Source organism: Stenella coeruleoalba (genome assembly GCF_951394435.1).
Source record: "Stenella coeruleoalba genome assembly, contig: scaffold_58, whole genome shotgun sequence".
NCBI classification, from domain to species: Eukaryota; Metazoa; Chordata; class Mammalia; order Artiodactyla; family Delphinidae; genus Stenella; species Stenella coeruleoalba.
In genome coordinates, this window is record NW_027645882.1 from 109,861 (window position 1) to 128,540 (window position 18,680).

The 18,680-nt window shown below is 44.1% G+C and overlaps 1 long non-coding RNA gene across 3 annotated transcripts in view; it reads right to left on the minus strand.

Moving 5' to 3' along the window:
• Positions 1-18,680, minus strand: part of LOC307181492 — a 2,017,432-nt gene that overhangs the window by 96,562 nt on the left and 1,902,190 nt on the right. The window contains exon 8 of one of the 3 annotated variants that reach the window (XR_013826906.1): positions 13,678-13,762. The exons of the other annotated variants lie outside the window; for them this stretch is intronic. This is a non-coding gene — a long non-coding RNA (uncharacterized lncRNA). Of the gene's footprint in view, positions 1-13,677; positions 13,763-18,680 lie in introns of those variants that run through there. 3 annotated transcript variants of the gene reach the window in all.

Consider the following 18,680-nt stretch of genomic DNA (forward strand, 5'->3'; position numbering starts at 1 on the left):
CTCCAGGTTTAAGGTATTCTTCCTTCAGCTAAAACATGCATGTGGAACCCAGAGTATGATCAACCATGTGATCGGGAGACGTGTTCAAATATGTCTCAGTTTTCCTCCCCTGGTACTCGGGTGCAACATTCCAGACGCTTTACTAACACTCTCCGCACTTGGAGAGTCAGTCCCTTTAACCTCCTGTTTGGCCCAGTTTGCAATTTCTGCGGAAGATGAACAGGAATAGCGAGAACCAATGAGAGGCTAGCTGGAGGTGTCTGGACGGGCAAATTTAACTCTCATTTCCCACCAGGAAGAGGAATTAACCAAAGGCTCAGCATGCCGGGCCGGAACCAGATTAGGGCCTGAAGCCATCCTGCGGTGTTGCGGCCAGCTCACAAGAAAGCGAGTTGAAGAAAGGAGCTCAGGGGCACTGTAATTCACAAACCTGCAGAGTTATAAATGACAGCTATCGTCCAAAAATAGACTGAAGTAAGGCTGCCAAGAGGACTTGAAAGCGGGGCAGAATTGCAGGAAACCGATTTCAGGAGGTAGACTGGAATTGCATTGAAAGCATAGGAAAAGAGGCAGAACGTCCACAATGATGCACTTGGCCAAAAAGGGCGTATGCGTTTTTTTCCTGAATATATTCAGGAAAAAACGCATACGCCCTTTTTGGCCAACCAAGCAAGCTTGCAAAGGAAATCTGCACTACAATGAAGTCTCACTTCCCCCCGGTCAAAAGGGCCATCTGAAAAAAGTGTAAAATCCAGAAAGGCAGGACAGGCCATGGAGAACTGGGAGCCTTGTTATGCTGATGGGCGGGATGTAAATTGCCAACAGACACTCGGGAGAAGTGTATGGTGTTTCCTGAAACATCTAAAAAACAAAGCAACAGAGCCTAGGGCACTGCCACTTATGGTCCTATAGCTTAGGGAAATTAAAATCAGAAAGACACAGCCACCCCAAAGTTTGGGACGCCTCTGTTTACAAGAACCTCGTTTACAGTACAAGTTCAACATCGCAGAAAGTGAAAAATGGATAAAGAACTTGTGGTACTTACGTACAATGCAGTATCACTCAGCAATGAAATCTATGTCATCAGGCCCGTAGCAGCATAATGAGTGGATTCAGGTACGATGATTCTAACTGAAATAAGTCACACAGAAAAAGAAACATCATAAGATATCACTAATACACGGAATGTAAACTTGGCTACACAGGAACTGCATTCCAAAACAGAACAGGGTCTCAAATTTAGAAAACCAACTTATGCTTGCTTAAGGGGAAAGGTGAGTTGGGGTGCTGCATAAAACCAGAGATTGAAATGAGCACAGATAAAGTTCCTTAAGCCAAATATGGAATAGACAAGAGCTACTCCTTGCTCAACGAAATGGACTCAACACCGCATATTAAACGCCTAAGAATGTACCTGACTTGTAAGTATTTTAAAACCTATGGATTGCTATGTCTCCGAAAGAGAATCAAGCATGTGTACAGGGGCATAAACGCAGCAGTGATAGGATTGGAGAGGTTCGGTGAGCAAATGAAGACCCTTTGAAGTCATATTGCATGGTACCCATTCCACGGGTTTCAACTACCCAGGTTTAAGGTATTCTTCCTTCAGCTAAAACATGCATGTGGAACCTAGAGTATGATCAACCATGTGATCGGGAGACGTGTTCAAATATGTCTCAGTTTTCCTCCCCTGGTACTCGGGTGCAACATTCCAGACGCTTTACTAACACTCTCCCCACTTGGAGAGTCAGTCCCTTTAACCTCCTGTTTGGCCCAGTTTGCAATTTCTGCGGAAGATGAACAGGAATAGCGAGAACCAATGAGAGGCTAGCTGGAGGTGTCTGGACGGGCAAATTTAACTCTCATTTCCCACCAGGAAGAGGAATTAACCAAAGGCTCAGCATGCCGGGCCGGAACCAGATTAGGGCCTGAAGCCATCCTGCGGTGTTGCGGCCAGGTCACAAGAAAGCGAGTTGAAGAAAGGAGCTCAGGGGCACTGTAATTCACAAACCTGCAGAGTTATAAATGACAGCTATCGTCCAAAAATAGACTGAACTAAGGCTGCCAAGAGGACTTGAAAGCGGGGCAGAATTGCAGGAAACCGATTTCAGGAGGTAGACTGGAATTGCATTGAAAGCATAGGAAAAGAGGCAGAACGTCCACAATGATGCACTTGGCCAAAAAGGGCGTATGCGTTTTTTCCTGAATATATTCAGGAAAAAACGCATACGCCCTTTTTGGCCAACCAAGCAAGCTTGCAAAGGAAATCTGCACTACAATGAAGTCTCACTTCCCCCCGGTCAAAAGAGCCATCTGAAAAAAGTGTAAAATCCAGAAAGGCAGGACAGGCCATGGAGAACTGGGAGCCTTGTTATGCTGATGGGCGGGATGTAAATTGCCAACAACCACTCGGGAGAAGTGTATGGTGTTTCCTGAAACATCTAAAAAACAAAGCAACAGAGCCTAGGGCACTGCCACTTATGGTCCTATAGCTTAGGGAAATTAAAATCAAAAAGACACAGCCACCCCAAAGTTTGGGACGCCTCTGTTTAGAAGAACCTCGTTTACAGTACTAGTTCAACATCGCAGAAAGTGAAAAATGGATAAAGAAGTTGTGGTATTTACTTACAATGCAGTATCACTCAGCAATGAAATCTATGTCATCAGGCCCTTAGCAACACAATGAGTGGATTCAGGTATGATGATTCTAACTGAAATAAGTCACACAGAAAAAGAAACATCATAAGATATCAGTAATACACGGAATGTAAACTTGGCTACACAGGAACTGAATTACAGAACAGAACAGGGTCTCAAATTTAGAAAACCAACTTATGCTTGCTTAAGGGTAAAGGTGAGTTGGGGTGCTGCATAAAACCAGAGATTGAAATGAGCACAGATAAAGTTCCTTAGGCCAAATATGGAATAGACAAGAGCTACTCCTTGCTCAACGAAATGGACTCAACACCGCATATTAAACGCCTAAGAATGTACCTGACTAGTAAGTATCTTAAAACCTATGGATTGCTATGTCTCCGAAAGAGAATCAAGCATGTGTACAGGGGCATAAACGCAGCAGTGATAGGATTGGAGAGGTTCGGTGAGCAAATGAAGACCCTTTGAAGTCATATTGCATGGTACCCATTCCACGGGTCTTAACTCTCCAGGTTTAAGGTATTCTTCCTTCAGCTAAAACATGCATGTGGAACCCAAGTATGATCAACCATGTGAACGGGAGACGTGTTCAAATATGTCTCAGTTTTCCTCCCCTGGTACTCGGGTGCAACATTCCAGACGCTTTACTAACACTCTCCCCACTTGGAGAGTCAGCGCCTTTAACCTCCTGTTTGGCCCAGTTTGCAATTTCTGCGGAAGATGAACAGGAATAGCGAGAACCAATGAGAGACTAGCTGGAGGTGTCTGGACGGGCAAATTTAACTCTCATTTCCCACCAGGAAGAGGAAATAACCAAAGGCTCAGCGTGCCGTGCCGGAACCAGATTAGGGCCTGAAGCCATCCTGCGGTGTTGCGGCCAGGTCACAAGAAAGCGAGTTGAAGAAAGGAGCTCAGGGGCACTGTAATTCACAAACCTGCAGAGTTATAAATGACAGCTATCGTCCAAAAATAGACTGAAGTAAGGCTGCCAAGAGGACTTGAAAGCGGGGCAGAATTGCAGGAAACCGATTTCAGGAGGTAGACTGGAATTGCATTGAAAGCATAGGAAAAGAGGCAGAACGTCCACAATGATGCACTTGGCCAAAAAGGGCGTATGCGTTTTTTCCTGAATATATTCAGGAAAAAACGCATACGCCCTTTTTGGCCAACCAAGCAAGCTTGCAAAGGAAATCTGCACTACAATGAAGTCTCACTTCCCCCCGGTCAAAAGGGCCATCTGAAAAAAGTGTAAAATCCAGAAAGGCAGGACAGGCCATGGAGAACTGGGAGCCTTGTTATGCTGATGGGCGGGATGTAAATTGCCAACAGACACTCGGGAGAAGTGTATGGTGTTTCCTGAAACATCTAAAAAACAAAGCAACAGAGCCTAGGGCATTGCCACTTATGGTCCTATAGCTTAGGGAAATTAAAATCAAAAAGACACAGCCACCCCAAAGTTTGGGACGCCTCTGTTTACAAGAACCTCGTTTACAGTACAAGTTCAACATCGCAGAAAGTGAAAAATGGATAAAGAACTTTTGGTACTTACGTACAATGCAGTATCACTCAGCAATGAAATCTATGTCATCAGGCCCGTAGCAGCATAATGAGTGGATTCAGGTACGATGATTCTAACTGAAATAAGTCACACAGAAAAAGAAACATCATAAGATATCACTAATACACGGAATGTAAACTTGGCTACACAGGAACTGCATTCCAAAACAGAACAGGGTCTCAAATTTAGAAAACCAACTTATGCTTGCTTAAGGGTAAAGGTGAGTTGGGGTGCTGCATAAAACCAGAGATTGAAATGAGCACAGATAAAGTTCCTTAAGCCAAATATGGAATAGACAAGAGCTACTCCTTGCTCAACGAAATGGACTCAACACCGCATATTAAACGCCTAAGAATGTACCTGACTAGTAAGTATCTTAAAACCTATGGATTGCTATGTCTCCGAAAGAGAATCAAGCATGTGTACAGGGGCATAAACGCAGCAGTGATAGGATTGGAGAGGTTCGGTGAGCAAATGAAGACCCTTTGAAGTCATATTGCATGGTACCCATTCCACGGGTTTCAACTACCCAGGTTTTAGGTATTCTTCCTTCAGCTAAAACATGCATGTGGAACCCAGAGTATGATCAACCATGTGAACGGGAGACGTGTTCAAATATGTCTCAGTTTTCCTCCCCTGGTACTCGGGTGCAACATTCCAGACGCTTTACTAACACTCTACCGACTTGGAGAGTCAGTCCCTTTAACCTCCTGTTTGGCCCAGTTTGCAATTTCTGCGGAAGATGAACAGGAATAGCGAGAACCAATGAGAGGCTAGCTGGAGGTGTCTGGACGGGCAAATTTAACTCTCATTTCCCACCAGGAAGAGGAATTAACCAAAGGCTCAGCATGCCGGGCCGGAACCAGATTAGGGCCTGAAGCCATCCTGCGGTGTTGCGGCCACGTCACAAGAAAGCGAGTTGAAGAAAGGAGCTCAGGGGCACTGTAATTCACAAACCTGCAGAGTTATAAATGACAGCTATCGTCCAAAAATAGACTGAAGTAAGGCTGCCAAGAGGACTTGAAAGGGGGGCAGAATTGCAGGAAACCGATTTCAGGAGGTAGACTGGAATTGCATTGAAAGCATAGGAAAAGAGGCAGAACGTCCACAATGATGCACTTGGCCAAAAAGGGCGTATGCGTTTTTTCCTGAATATATTCAGGAAAAAACGCATACGCCCTTTTTGGCCAACCAAGCAAGCTTGCAAAGGAAATCTGCACTACAATGAAGTCTCACTTCCCCCCGGTCAAAAGGGCCATCTGAAAAAAGTGTAAAATCCAGAAAGGCAGGACAGGCCATGGAGAACTGGGAGCCTTGTTATGCTGATGGGCGGGATGTAAATTGCCAACAACCACTCGGGAGAAGTGTATGGTGTTTCCTGAAACATCTAAAAAACAAAGCAACCGAGCCTAGGGCACTGCCACTTATGGTCCTATAGCTTAGGGAAATTAAAATCAAAAAGACACAGCCACCCCAAAGTTTGGGACGCCTCTGTTTACAAGAACCTCGTTTACAGTACAAGTTCAACATCGCAGAAAGTGAAAAATGGATAAAGAACTTGTGGTACTTACGTACAATGCAGTATCACTCAGCAATGAAATCTATGTCATCAGGCCCGTAGCAGCATAATGAGTGGATTCAGGTACGATGATTCTAACTGAAATAAGTCACACAGAAAAAGAAACATCATAAGATATCACTAATACACGGAATGTAAACTTGGCTACACAGGAACTGCATTCCAAAACAGAACAGGGTCTCAAATTTAGAAAACCAACTTATGCTTGCTTAAGGGGAAAGGTGAGTTGGGGTGTTGCATAAAACCAGAGATTGAAATGAGCACAGATAAAGTTCCTTAAGCCAAATATGGAATAGACAAGAGCTACTCCTTGCTCAACGAAATGGACTCAAAACCCCACATTAAACCCCTAAGATTGTACCTGACTAGTAAGTATCTTAAAACCTATGGATTGCTATGTCTCCAAAAGAGAATCAAGCGTGTGTACAGGGGAATAAACGCAGCAGTGATAGGATTGGAGAGATTCGGTGAGCAAATGAAGACCCTTTGAAGTCATATTGCATGGTACCCATTACACGGGTCTCAACTCTCCAGGTTTAAGGTATTCTTCCTTCAGCTAAAACATGCATGTGGAACCCAGAGTATGATCAACCATGTGAACGGGAGACGTGTTCAAATATGTCTCAGTTTTCCTCCCCTGGTACTCGGGTGCAACATTCCAGACGCTTTACTAACACTCTCCCCACTTGGAGAGTCAGCGCCTTTAACCTCCTGTTTGGCCCAGTTTGCAATTTCTGCGGAAGATGAACAGGAATAGCGAGAACCAATGAGAGGCTAGCTGGAGGTGTCTGGACGGGCAAATTTAACTCTCATTTCCCACCAGGAAGAGGAATTAACCAAAGGCTCAGCATGCCGGGCCGGAACCAGATTAGGGCCTGAAGCCATCCTGCGGTGTTGCGGCCAGGTCACAAGAAAGCGAGTTGAAGAAAGGAGCTCAGGGGCACTGTAATTCACAAACCTGCAGAGTTATAAATGACAGCTATCGTCCAAAAATAGACTGAACTAAGGCTGCCAAGAGGACTTGAAAGCGGGGCAGAATTGCAGGAAACCGATTTCAGGAGGTAGACTGGAATTGCATTGAAAGCATAGGAAAAGAGGCAGAACGTCCACAATGATGCACTTGGCCAAAAAGGGCGTATGCGTTTTTTCCTGAATATATTCAGGAAAAAACGCATACGCCCTTTTTGGCCAACCAAGCAAGCTTGCAAAGGAAATCTGCACTACAATGAAGTCTCACTTCCCCTCGGTCAAAAGGGATTCTGAAAAAAGTGTAAAATCCAGAAAGGCAACAGGCCATTGAGAACTGGGAGCCTTGTTATGCTGATGGGCGGGATGTAAATTGCCAACAGACACTTGGGAGAAGTGTATGGTGTTTCCTGAAACATCTAAAAAACAAAGCAACAGAGCCTAGGGCACTTCCACTTATGGTCCTATAGCTTAGGGAAATTAAAATCAAAAAGACACAGCCACCCGAAAGTTTGGAACGGCTCTGTTTACAAGAACCTCGTTTACAGTACTAGTTCAACATCGCAGAAAGTGAAAAATGGATAAAGAACTTGTGGTACTTACGTACAATGCAGTATCACTCAGCAATGAAATCTATGTCATCAGGCCCGTAGCAGCATAATAAGTAGATTCATGTACGATGATTCTAACTGAAATAAGTCACACAGAAAAAGAAACATCATAAGATATCACTAATACACGGAATGTAAACTTGGCTACACAGGAACTGAATTCCAAAACAGAACAGGTTCTCAAATTTAGAAAACCAACTTATGCTTGCTTAAGGGGAAAGGTGAGTTGGGTTGCTGCATAAAACCAGAGATTGAAATGAGCACAGATAAAGTTCCTTAAGCCAAATATGGAATAGACAAGAGTTACTCCTTGCTCAACGAAATGGACTCAACACCGCATATTAAACGCCTAAGAATGTACCTGACTAGTAAGTATCTTAAAACCTATGGATTGCTATGTCTCCGAAAGAGAATCAAGCATGTGTACAGGGGCATAAACGCAGCAGTGATAGGATTGGAGAGGTTCGGTGAGCAAATGAAGACCCTTTGAAGTCATATTGCATGGTACCCATTCCACGGGTTTCAACTACCCAGGTTTTAGGTATTCTTCCTTCAGCTAAAACATGCATGTGGAACCCAGAGTATGATCAACCATGTGATTGGGAGACGTGTTCAAATATGTCTCAGTTTTCCTCCCCTGGTCCTCGGGTGCAACATTCCAGACGCTTTACTAACACTCTCCCCACTTGGAGAGTCAGCGCCTTTAACCTCCTGTTTGGCACAGTTTGCAATTTCTGCGGAAGATGAACAGGAATAGCGAGAACCAATGAGAGGCTAGCTGGAGGTGTCTGGACAGGCAAATTTAACTCTCATTTCCCACCAGGAAGAGGAAATAACCAAAGGCTCAGCGTGCCGTACCGGAACCAGATTAGGGCCTGAAGCCATCCTGCGGTGTTGCGGCCAGCTCAAAAGAAAGCGAGTTGAAGAAAGGAGCTCAGGGGCACTGTAATTCACAAACCTGCAGAGTTATAAATGACAGCTATCGTCCAAAAATATACTGAAGTAAGGCTGCCAAGAGGACTTGAAAGCGGGGCAGAATTGCAGGAAACCGATTTCAGGAGGTAGACTGGAATTGCATTGAAAGCATAGGAAAAGAGGCAGAACGTCCACAATGATGCACTTGGCCAAAAAGGGCGTATGCGTTTTTTCCTGAATATATTCAGGAAAAAACGCATACGCCCTTTTTGGCCAACCAAGCAAGCTTGCAAAGGAAATCTGCACTGCAATGAAGTCTCACTTCACCCCGGTCAAAAGGGCCATCTGAAAAAAGTGTAAAATCCAGAAAGGCAGGACAGGCCATGGAGAACTGGGAGCCTTGTTATGCTGATGGGTGGGATGTAAATTGCCAACAACCACTCGGGAGAAGTGTATGGTGTTTCCTGAAACATCTAAAAAACAAAGCAACAGAACCTAGGGCACTTCCACTTATGGTCCTATAGCTTAGGGAAATTAAAATCAAAAAGACACAGCCACCCCAAAGTTTGGAACGGCTCTGTTTACAAGAACCTCATTTACAGTACAAGTTCAACATCGCAGAAAGTGAAAAATGGATAAAGAAGTTGTGGTATTTACTTACAAAGCAATATCACTCAGCAATGAAATCTGTGTCATCAGGTCCTTAGCAGCACAATGAGTGGATTCAGGTATGATGATTCTAACTGAAATAAGTCACACAGAAAAAGAAACATCATAAGATATCAGTAATACACGGAATGTAAACTTGGCTACACAGGAACTGAATTACAGAACAGAACAGGGTCTCAAATTTAGAAAACCAACTTATGCTTGCTTAAGGGTAAAGGTGAGTTGGGGTGCTGCATAAAACCAGAGATTGAAATGAGCACAGATAAAGTTCCTTAGGCCAAATATGGAATAGACAAGAGCTACTCCTTGCTCAACGAAATGGACTCAACACCGCATATTAAACGCCTAAGAATGTACCTGACTAGTAAGTATCGTAAAACCTATAGATTGCTATGTCTCCGAAAGAGAATCAAGCATGTGTACAGGGGCATAAACGCAGCAGTGATAGGATTGGAGAGGTTCGGTGAGCAAATGAAGACCCTTTGAAGTCATATTGCATGGTACCCATTCCACGGGTTTCAACTACCCAGGTTTTAGGTATTCTTCCTTCAGCTAAAACATGCATGTGGAACCCAGAGTATGATCAACCATGTGATCGGGAGACGTGTTCAAATATGTCTCAGTTTTCCTCCCCTGGTACTCGGGTGCAACATTCCAGACGCTTTACTAACACTCTCCCCACTTGGAGAGTCAGTCCCTTTAACCTCCTGTTTGGCCCAGTTTGCGATTTCTGCGGAAGATGAACAGGAATAGCGAGAACCAATGAGAGGCTAGCTGGAGGTGTCTGGACGGGCAAATTTAACTCTCATTTCCCACCAGGAAGAGGAATTAACCAAAGGCTCAGCATGCCGGGCCGGAACCAGATTAGGGCCTGAAGCCATCCTGCGGTGTTGCGGCCAGGTCACAAGAAAGCGAGTTGAAGAAAGGAGCTCAGGGGCACTGTAATTCACAAACCTGCAGAGTTATAAATGACAGCTATCGTCCAAAAATAGACTGAACTAAGGCTGCCAAGAGGACTTGAAAGCGGGGCAGAATTGCAGGAAACCGATTTCAGGAGGTAGACTGGAATTGCATTGAAAGCATAGGAAAAGAGGCAGAACGTCCACAATGATGCACTTGGCCAAAAAGGGCGTATGCGTTTTTTCCTGAATATATTCAGGAAAAAACGCATACGCCCTTTTTGGCCAACCAAGCAAGCTTGCAAAGGAAATCTGCACTACAATGAAGTCTCACTTCCCCCCGGTCAAAAGAGCCATCTGAAAAAAGTGTAAAATCCAGAAAGGCAGGACAGGCCATGGAGAACTGGGAGCCTTGTTATGCTGATGGGCGGGATGTAAATTGCCAACAACCACTCGGGAGAAGTGTATGGTGTTTCCTGAAACATCTAAAAAACAAAGCAACAGAGCCTAGGGCACTGCCACTTATGGTCCTATAGCTTAGGGAAATTAAAATCAAAAAGACACAGCCACCCCAAAGTTTGGGACGCCTCTGTTTAGAAGAACCTCGTTTACAGTACCAGTTCAACATCGCAGAAAGTGAAAAATGGATAAAGAAATTGTGGTATTTACTAACAATGCAGTATCACTCAGCAATGAAATCTATGTCATCAGGCCCTTAGCAACACAATGAGTGGATTCAGGTATGATGATTCTAACTGAAATAAGTCACACAGAAAAAGAAACATCATAAGATATCAGTAATACACGGAATGTAAACTTGGCTACACAGGAACTGAATTACAGAACAGAACAGGGTCTCAAATTTAGAAAACCAACTTATGCTTGCTTAAGGGTAAAGGTGAGTTGGGGTGCTGCATAAAACCAGAGATTGAAATGAGCACAGATAAAGTTCCTTAGGCCAAATATGGAATAGACAAGAGCTACTCCTTGCTCAACGAAATGGACTCAACACCGCATATTAAACGCCTAAGAATGTACCTGACTAGTAAGTATCTTAAAACCTATGGATTGCTATGTCTCCGAAAGAGAATCAAGCATGTGTACAGGGGCATAAACGCAGCAGTGATAGGATTGGAGAGGTTCGGTGAGCAAATGAAGACCCTTTGAAGTCATATTGCATGGTACCCATTACACGGGTCTTAACTCTCCAGGTTTAAGGTATTCTTCCTTCAGCTAAAACATGCATGTGGAACCCAAGTATGATCAACCATGTGAACGGGAGACGTGTTCAAATATGTCTCAGTTTTCCTCCCCTGGTACTCGGGTGCAACATTCCAGACGCTTTACTAACACTCTCCCCACTTGGAGAGTCAGTGCCTTTAACCTCCTGTTTGGCCCAGTTTGCAATTTCTGCGGAAGATGAACAGGAATAGCGAGAACCAATGAGAGACTAGCTGGAGGTGTCTGGACGGGCAAATTTAACTCTCATTTCCCACCAGGAAGAGGAAATAACCAAAGGCTCAGCGTGCCGTGCCGGAACAAGATTAGGGCCTGAAGCCATCCTGCGGTGTTGCGGCCAGGTCACAAGAAAGCGAGTTGAAGAAAGGAGCTCAGGGGCACTGTAATTCACAAACCTGCAGAGTTATAAATGACAGCTATCGTCCAAAAATAGACTGAAGTAAGGCTGCCAAGAGGACTTGAAAGCGGGGCAGAATTGCAGGAAACCGATTTCAGGAGGTAGACTGGAATTGCATTGAAAGCATAGGAAAAGAGGCAGAACGTCCACAATGATGCACTTGGCCAAAAAGGGCGTATGCGTTTTTTCCTGAATATATTCAGGAAAAAACGCATACGCCCTTTTTGGCCAACCAAGCAAGCTTGCAAAGGAAATCTGCACTACAATGAAGTCTCACTTCCCCCCGGTCAAAAGGGCCATCTGAAAAAAGTGTAAAATCCAGAAAGGCAGGACAGGCCATGGAGAACTGGGAGCCTTGTTATGCTGATGGGCGGGATGTAAATTGCCAACAGACACTCGGGAGAAGTGTATGGTGTTTCCTGAAACATCTAAAAAACAAAGCAACAGAGCCTAGGGCACTGCCACTTATGGTCCTATAGCTTAGGGAAATTAAAATCAAAAAGACACAGCCACCCCAAAGTTTGGGACGCCTCTGTTTACAAGAACCTCGTTTACAGTACAAGTTCAACATCGCAGAAAGTGAAAAATGGATAAAGAACTTTTGGTACTTACGTACAATGCAGTATCACTCAGCAATGAAATCTATGTCATCAGGCCCGTAGCAGCATAATGAGTGGATTCAGGTACGATGATTCTAACTGAAATAAGTCACACAGAAAAAGAAACATCATAAGATATCACTAATACACGGAATGTAAACTTGGCTACACAGGAACTGCATTCCAAAACAGAACAGGGTCTCAAATTTAGAAAACCAACTTATGCTTGCTTAAGGGTAAAGGTGAGTTGGGGTGCTGCATAAAACCAGAGATTGAAATGAGCACAGATAAAGTTCCTTAAGCCAAATATGGAATAGACAAGAGCTACTCCTTGCTCAACGAAATGGACTCAACACCGCATATTAAACGCCTAAGAATGTACCTGACTAGTAAGTATCTTAAAACCTATGGATTGCTATGTCTCCGAAAGAGAATCAAGCATGTGTACAGGGGCATAAACGCAGCAGTGATAGGATTGGAGAGGTTCGGTGAGCAAATGAAGACCCTTTGAAGTCATATTGCATGGTACCCATTCCACGGGTTTCAACTACCCAGGTTTTAGGTATTCTTCCTTCAGCTAAAACATGCATGTGGAACCCAGAGTATGATCAACCATGTGAACGGGAGACGTGTTCAAATATGTCTCAGTTTTCCTCCCCTGGTACTCGGGTGCAACATTCCAGACGCTTTACTAACACTCTACCGACTTGGAGAGTCAGTCCCTTTAACCTCCTGTTTGGCCCAGTTTGCAATTTCTGCGGAAGATGAACAGGAATAGCGAGAACCAATGAGAGGCTAGCTGGAGGTGTCTGGACGGGCAAATTTAACTCTCATTTCCCACCAGGAAGAGGAATTAACCAAAGGCTCAGCATGCCGGGCCGGAACCAGATTAGGGCCTGAAGCCATCCTGCGGTGTTGCGGCCACGTCACAAGAAAGCGAGTTGAAGAAAGGAGCTCAGGGGCACTGTAATTCACAAACCTGCAGAGTTATAAATGACAGCTATCGTCCAAAAATAGACTGAAGTAAGGCTGCCAAGAGGACTTGAAAGGGGGGCAGAATTGCAGGAAACCGATTTCAGGAGGTAGACTGGAATTGCATTGAAAGCATAGGAAAAGAGGCAGAACGTCCACAATGATGCACTTGGCCAAAAAGGGCGTATGCGTTTTTTCCTGAATATATTCAGGAAAAAACGCATACGCCCTTTTTGGCCAACCAAGCAAGCTTGCAAAGGAAATCTGCACTACAATGAAGTCTCACTTCCCCCCGGTCAAAAGGGCCATCTGAAAAAAGTGTAAAATCCAGAAAGGCAGGACAGGCCATGGAGAACTGGGAGCCTTGTTATGCTGATGGGCGGGATGTAAATTGCCAACAACCACTCGGGAGAAGTGTATGGTGTTTCCTGAAACATCTAAAAAACAAAGCAACCGAGCCTAGGGCACTGCCACTTATGGTCCTATAGCTTAGGGAAATTAAAATCAAAAAGACACAGCCACCCCAAAGTTTGGGACGCCTCTGTTTACAAGAACCTCGTTTACAGTACAAGTTCAACATCGCAGAAAGTGAAAAATGGATAAAGAACTTGTGGTACTTACGTACAATGCAGTATCACTCAGCAATGAAATCTATGTCATCAGGCCCGTAGCAGCATAATGAGTGGATTCAAGTACGATGATTCTAACTGAAATAAGTCACACAGAAAAAGAAACATCATAAGATATCACTAATACACGGAATGTAAACTTGGCTACACAGGAACTGCATTCCAAAACAGAACAGGGTCTCAAATTTAGAAAACCAACTTATGCTTGCTTAAGGGGAAAGGTGAGTTGGGGTGTTGCATAAAACCAGAGATTGAAATGAGCACAGATAAAGTTCCTTAAGCCAAATATGGAATAGACAAGAGCTACTCCTTGCTCAACGAAATGGACACAAAACCCCACATTAAACCCCTAAGATTGTACCTGACTAGTAAGTATCTTAAAACCTATGGATTGCTATGTCTCCAAAAGAGAATCAAGCGTGTGTACAGGGGAATAAACGCAGCAGTGATAGGATTGGAGAGATTCGGTGAGCAAATGAAGACCCTTTGAAGTCATATTGCATGGTACCCATTACACGGGTCTCAACTCTCCAGGTTTAAGGTATTCTTCCTTCAGCTAAAACATGCATGTGGAACCCAGAGTATGATCAACCATGTGAACGGGAGACGTGTTCAAATATGTCTCAGTTTTCCTCCCCTGGTACTCGGGTGCAACATTCCAGACGCTTTACTAACACTCTCCCCACTTGGAGAGTCAGCGCCTTTAACCTCCTGTTTGGCACAGTTTGCAATTTCTGCGGAAGATGAACAGGAATAGCGAGAACCAATGAGAGGCTAGCTGGAGGTGTCTGGACGGGCAAATTTAACTCTCATTTCCCACCAGGAAGAGGAATTAACCAAAGGCTCAGCATGCCGGGCCGGAACCAGATTAGGGCCTGAAGCCATCCTGCGGTGTTGCGGCCAGGTCACAAGAAAGCGAGTTGAAGAAAGGAGCTCAGGGGCACTGTAATTCACAAACCTGCAGAGTTATAAATGACAGCTATCGTCCAAAAATAGACTGAACTAAGGCTGCCAAGAGGACTTGAAAGCGGGGCAGAATTGCAGGAAACCGATTTCAGGAGGTAGACTGGAATTGCATTGAAAGCATAGGAAAAGAGGCAGAACGTCCACAATGATGCACTTGGCCAAAAAGGGCGTATGCGTTTTTTCCTGAATATATTCAGGAAAAAACGCATACGCCCTTTTTGGCCAACCAAGCAAGCTTGCAAAGGAAATCTGCACTACAATGAAGTCTCACTTCCCCTCGGTCAAAAGGGATTCTGAAAAAAGTGTAAAATCCAGAAAGGCAACAGGCCATTGAGAACTGGGAGCCTTGTTATGCTGATGGGCGGGATGTAAATTGCCAACAGACACTTGGGAGAAGTGTATGGTGTTTCCTGAAACATCTAAAAAACAAAGCAACAGAACCTAGGGCACTTCCACTTATGGTCCTATAGCTTAGGGAAATTAAAATCAAAAAGACACAGCAACCCGAAAGTTTGGAACAGCTCTGTTTACAAGAACCTTGTTTACAGTACAAGTTCAACATCGCAGAAAGTGAAAAATGGATAAAGAACTTGTGGTACTTACGTACAATGCAGTATCACTCAGCAATGAAATCTATGTCATCAGGCCCGTAGCAGCATAATAAGTAGATTCATGTACGATGATTCTAACTGAAATAAGTCACACAGAAAAAGAAACATCATAAGATATCACTAATACACGGAATGTAAACTTGGCTACACAGGAACTGAATTCCAAAACAGAACAGGTTCTCAAATTTAGAAAACCAACTTATGCTTGCTTAAGGGGAAAGGTGAGTTGGGTTGCTGCATAAAACCAGAGATTGAAATGAGCACAGATAAAGTTCCTTAAGCCAAATATGGAATAGACAAGAGCTACTCCTTGCTCAACGAAATGGACTCAACACCGCATATTAAACGCCTAAGAATGTACCTGACTAGTAAGTATCTTAAAACCTATGGATTGCTATGTCTCCGAAAGAGAATCAAGCATGTGTACAGGGGCATAAACGCAGCAGTGATAGGATTGGAGAGGTTCGGTGAGCAAATGAAGACCCTTTGAAGTCATATTGCATGGTACCCATTCCACGGGTTTCAACTACCCAGGTTTTAGGTATTCTTCCTTCAGCTAAAACATGCATGTGGAACCCAGAGTATGATCAACCATGTGATTGGGAGACGTGTTCAAATATGTCTCAGTTTTCCTCCCCTGGTCCTCGGGTGCAACATTCCAGACGCTTTACTAACACTCTCCCCACTTGGAGAGTCAGCGCCTTTAACCTCCTGATTGGCACAGTTTGCAATTTCTGCGGAAGATGAACAGGAATAGCGAGAACCAATGAGAGGCTAGCTGGAGGTGTCTGGACAGGCAAATTTAACTCTCATTTCCCACCAGGAAGAGGAAATAACCAAAGGCTCAGCGTGCCGTACCGGAACCAGATTAGGGCCTGAAGCCATCCTGCGGTGTTGCGGCCAGCTCAAAAGAAAGCGAGTTGAAGAAAGGAGCTCAGGGGCACTGTAATTCACAAACCTGCAGAGTTATAAATGACAGCTATCGTCCAAAAATATACTGAAGTAAGGCTGCCAAGAGGACTTGAAAGCGGGGCAGAATTGCAGGAAACCGATTTCAGGAGGTAGACTGGAATTGCATTGAAAGCATAGGAAAAGAGGCAGAACGTCCACAATGATGCACTTGGCCAAAAAGGGCGTATGCGTTTTTTCCTGAATATATTCAGGAAAAAACGCATACGCCCTTTTTGGCCAACCAAGCAAGCTTGCAAAGGAAATCTGCACTGCAATGAAGTCTCACTTCACCCCGGTCAAAAGGGCCATCTGAAAAAAGTGTAAAATCCAGAAAGGCAGGACAGGCCATGGAGAACTGGGAGCCTTGTTATGCTGATGGGTGGGATGTAAATTGCCAACAACCACTCGGGAGAAGTGTATGGTGTTTCCTGAAACATCTAAAAAACAAAGCAACAGAACCTAGGGCACTTCCACTTATGGTCCTATAGCTTAGGGAAATTAAAATCAAAAAGACACAGCCACCCCAAAGTTTGGAACGGCTCTGTTTACAAGAACCTCATTTACAGTACAAGTTCAACATCGCAGAAAGTGAAAAATGGATAAAGAAGTTGTGGTATTTACTTACAAAGCAATATCACTCAGCAATGAAATCTGTGTCATCAGGTCCTTAGCAGCACAATGAGTGGATTCAGGTATGATGATTCTAACTGAAATAAGTCACACAGAAAAAGAAACATCATAAGATATCAGTAATACACGGAATGTAAACTTGGCTACACAGGAACTGAATTACAGAACAGAACAGGGTCTCAAATTTAGAAAACCAACTTATGCTTGCTTAAGGGTAAAGGTGAGTTGGGGTGCTGCATAAAACCAGAGATTGAAATGAGCACAGATAAAGTTCCTTAGGCCAAATATGGAATAGACAAGAGCTACTCCTTGCTCAACGAAATGGACTCAACACCGCATATTAAACGCCTAAGAATGTACCTGACTAGTAAGTATCGTAAAACCTATAGATTGCTATGTCTCCGAAAGAGAATCAAGCATGTGTACAGGGGCATAAACGCAGCAGTGATAGGATTGGAGAGGTTCGGTGAGCAAATGAAGACCCTTTGAAGTCATATTGCATGGTACCCATTCCACGGGTTTCAACTACCCAGGTTTTAGGTATTCTTCCTTCAGCTAAAACATGCATGTGGAACCCAGAGTATGATCAACCATGTGATCGGGAGACGTGTTCAAATATGTCTCAGTTTTCCTCCCCTGGTACTCGGGTGCAACATTCCAGACGCTTTACTAACACTCTCCCCACTTGGAGAGTCAGTCCCTTTAACCTCCTGTTTGGCCCAGTTTGCGATTTCTGCGGAAGATGAACAGGAATAGCGAGAACCAATGAGAGGCTAGCTGGAGGTGTCTGGACGGGCAAATTTAACTCTCATTTCCCACCAGGAGGAGGAAATAACCAAAGGCTCAGCATGCAGGGCCGGAACCAGATTAGGGCCTGAAGCCATCCTGCGGTGTTGCGGCCAGGTCACAAGAAAGTGAGTTGAAGAAAGGAGCTCAGGGGCACTGTAATTCACAAACCCGCAGAGTTATAAATGACAGCTATCGTCCAAAAATAGACTGAAGTAAGGCTGCCAAGAGGAATTGAAAGCAGGGCAGAATTGCAGGAAACCGATTTCAGGAGGTAGACTGGAATTGCATTGAAAGCATAGGAAAAGAGGCAGAACGTCCACAATGATGCACTTGGCCAAAAAGGGCGTATGCGTTTTTTCCTGAATATATTCAGGAAAAAACGCATACGCCCTTTTTGGCCAACCAAGCAAGCTTGCAAAGGAAATCTGCACTACAATGAAGTCTCACTTCCCCCCGGTCAAAAGGGCCATCTGAAAAAAGTGTAAAATCCAGAAAGGCAGGACAGGCCATGGAGAACTGGGAGCCTTGTTATGCTGATGGGCGGGATGTAAATTGCCAACAGACACTCGGGAGAAGTGTATGGTGTTTCCTGAAACATCTAAAAAACAAAGCAACAGAGCCTAGGGCACTTCCACTTATGGTCCTATAGCTTAGGGAAATTAAAATCAAAAAGACACAGCAACCCCAAAGTTTGGGACGCCTCTGTTTACAAGAACCTCGTTTACAGTACAAGTTCAACATCGCAGAAAGTGAAAAATGGATAAAGAAGTTGTGGTATTTACTTACAAAGCAATATCACTCAGCAATGAAATCTATGTCATCAGGCCCTTAGCATCACAATGAGTGGATTCAGGTATGATGATTCTAACTGAAATAAGTCACACAGAAAAAGAAACATCATAAGATATCAGTAATAGACGGAATGGAAACTTGGCTACACAGGAACTGAATTACAGAACAGAACGGCGTCTCAAATTTAGAAAACCAACTTATGCTTGCTTAAGGGTAAAGGTGAGTTGGGGTGCTGCATAAAACCAGAGATTGA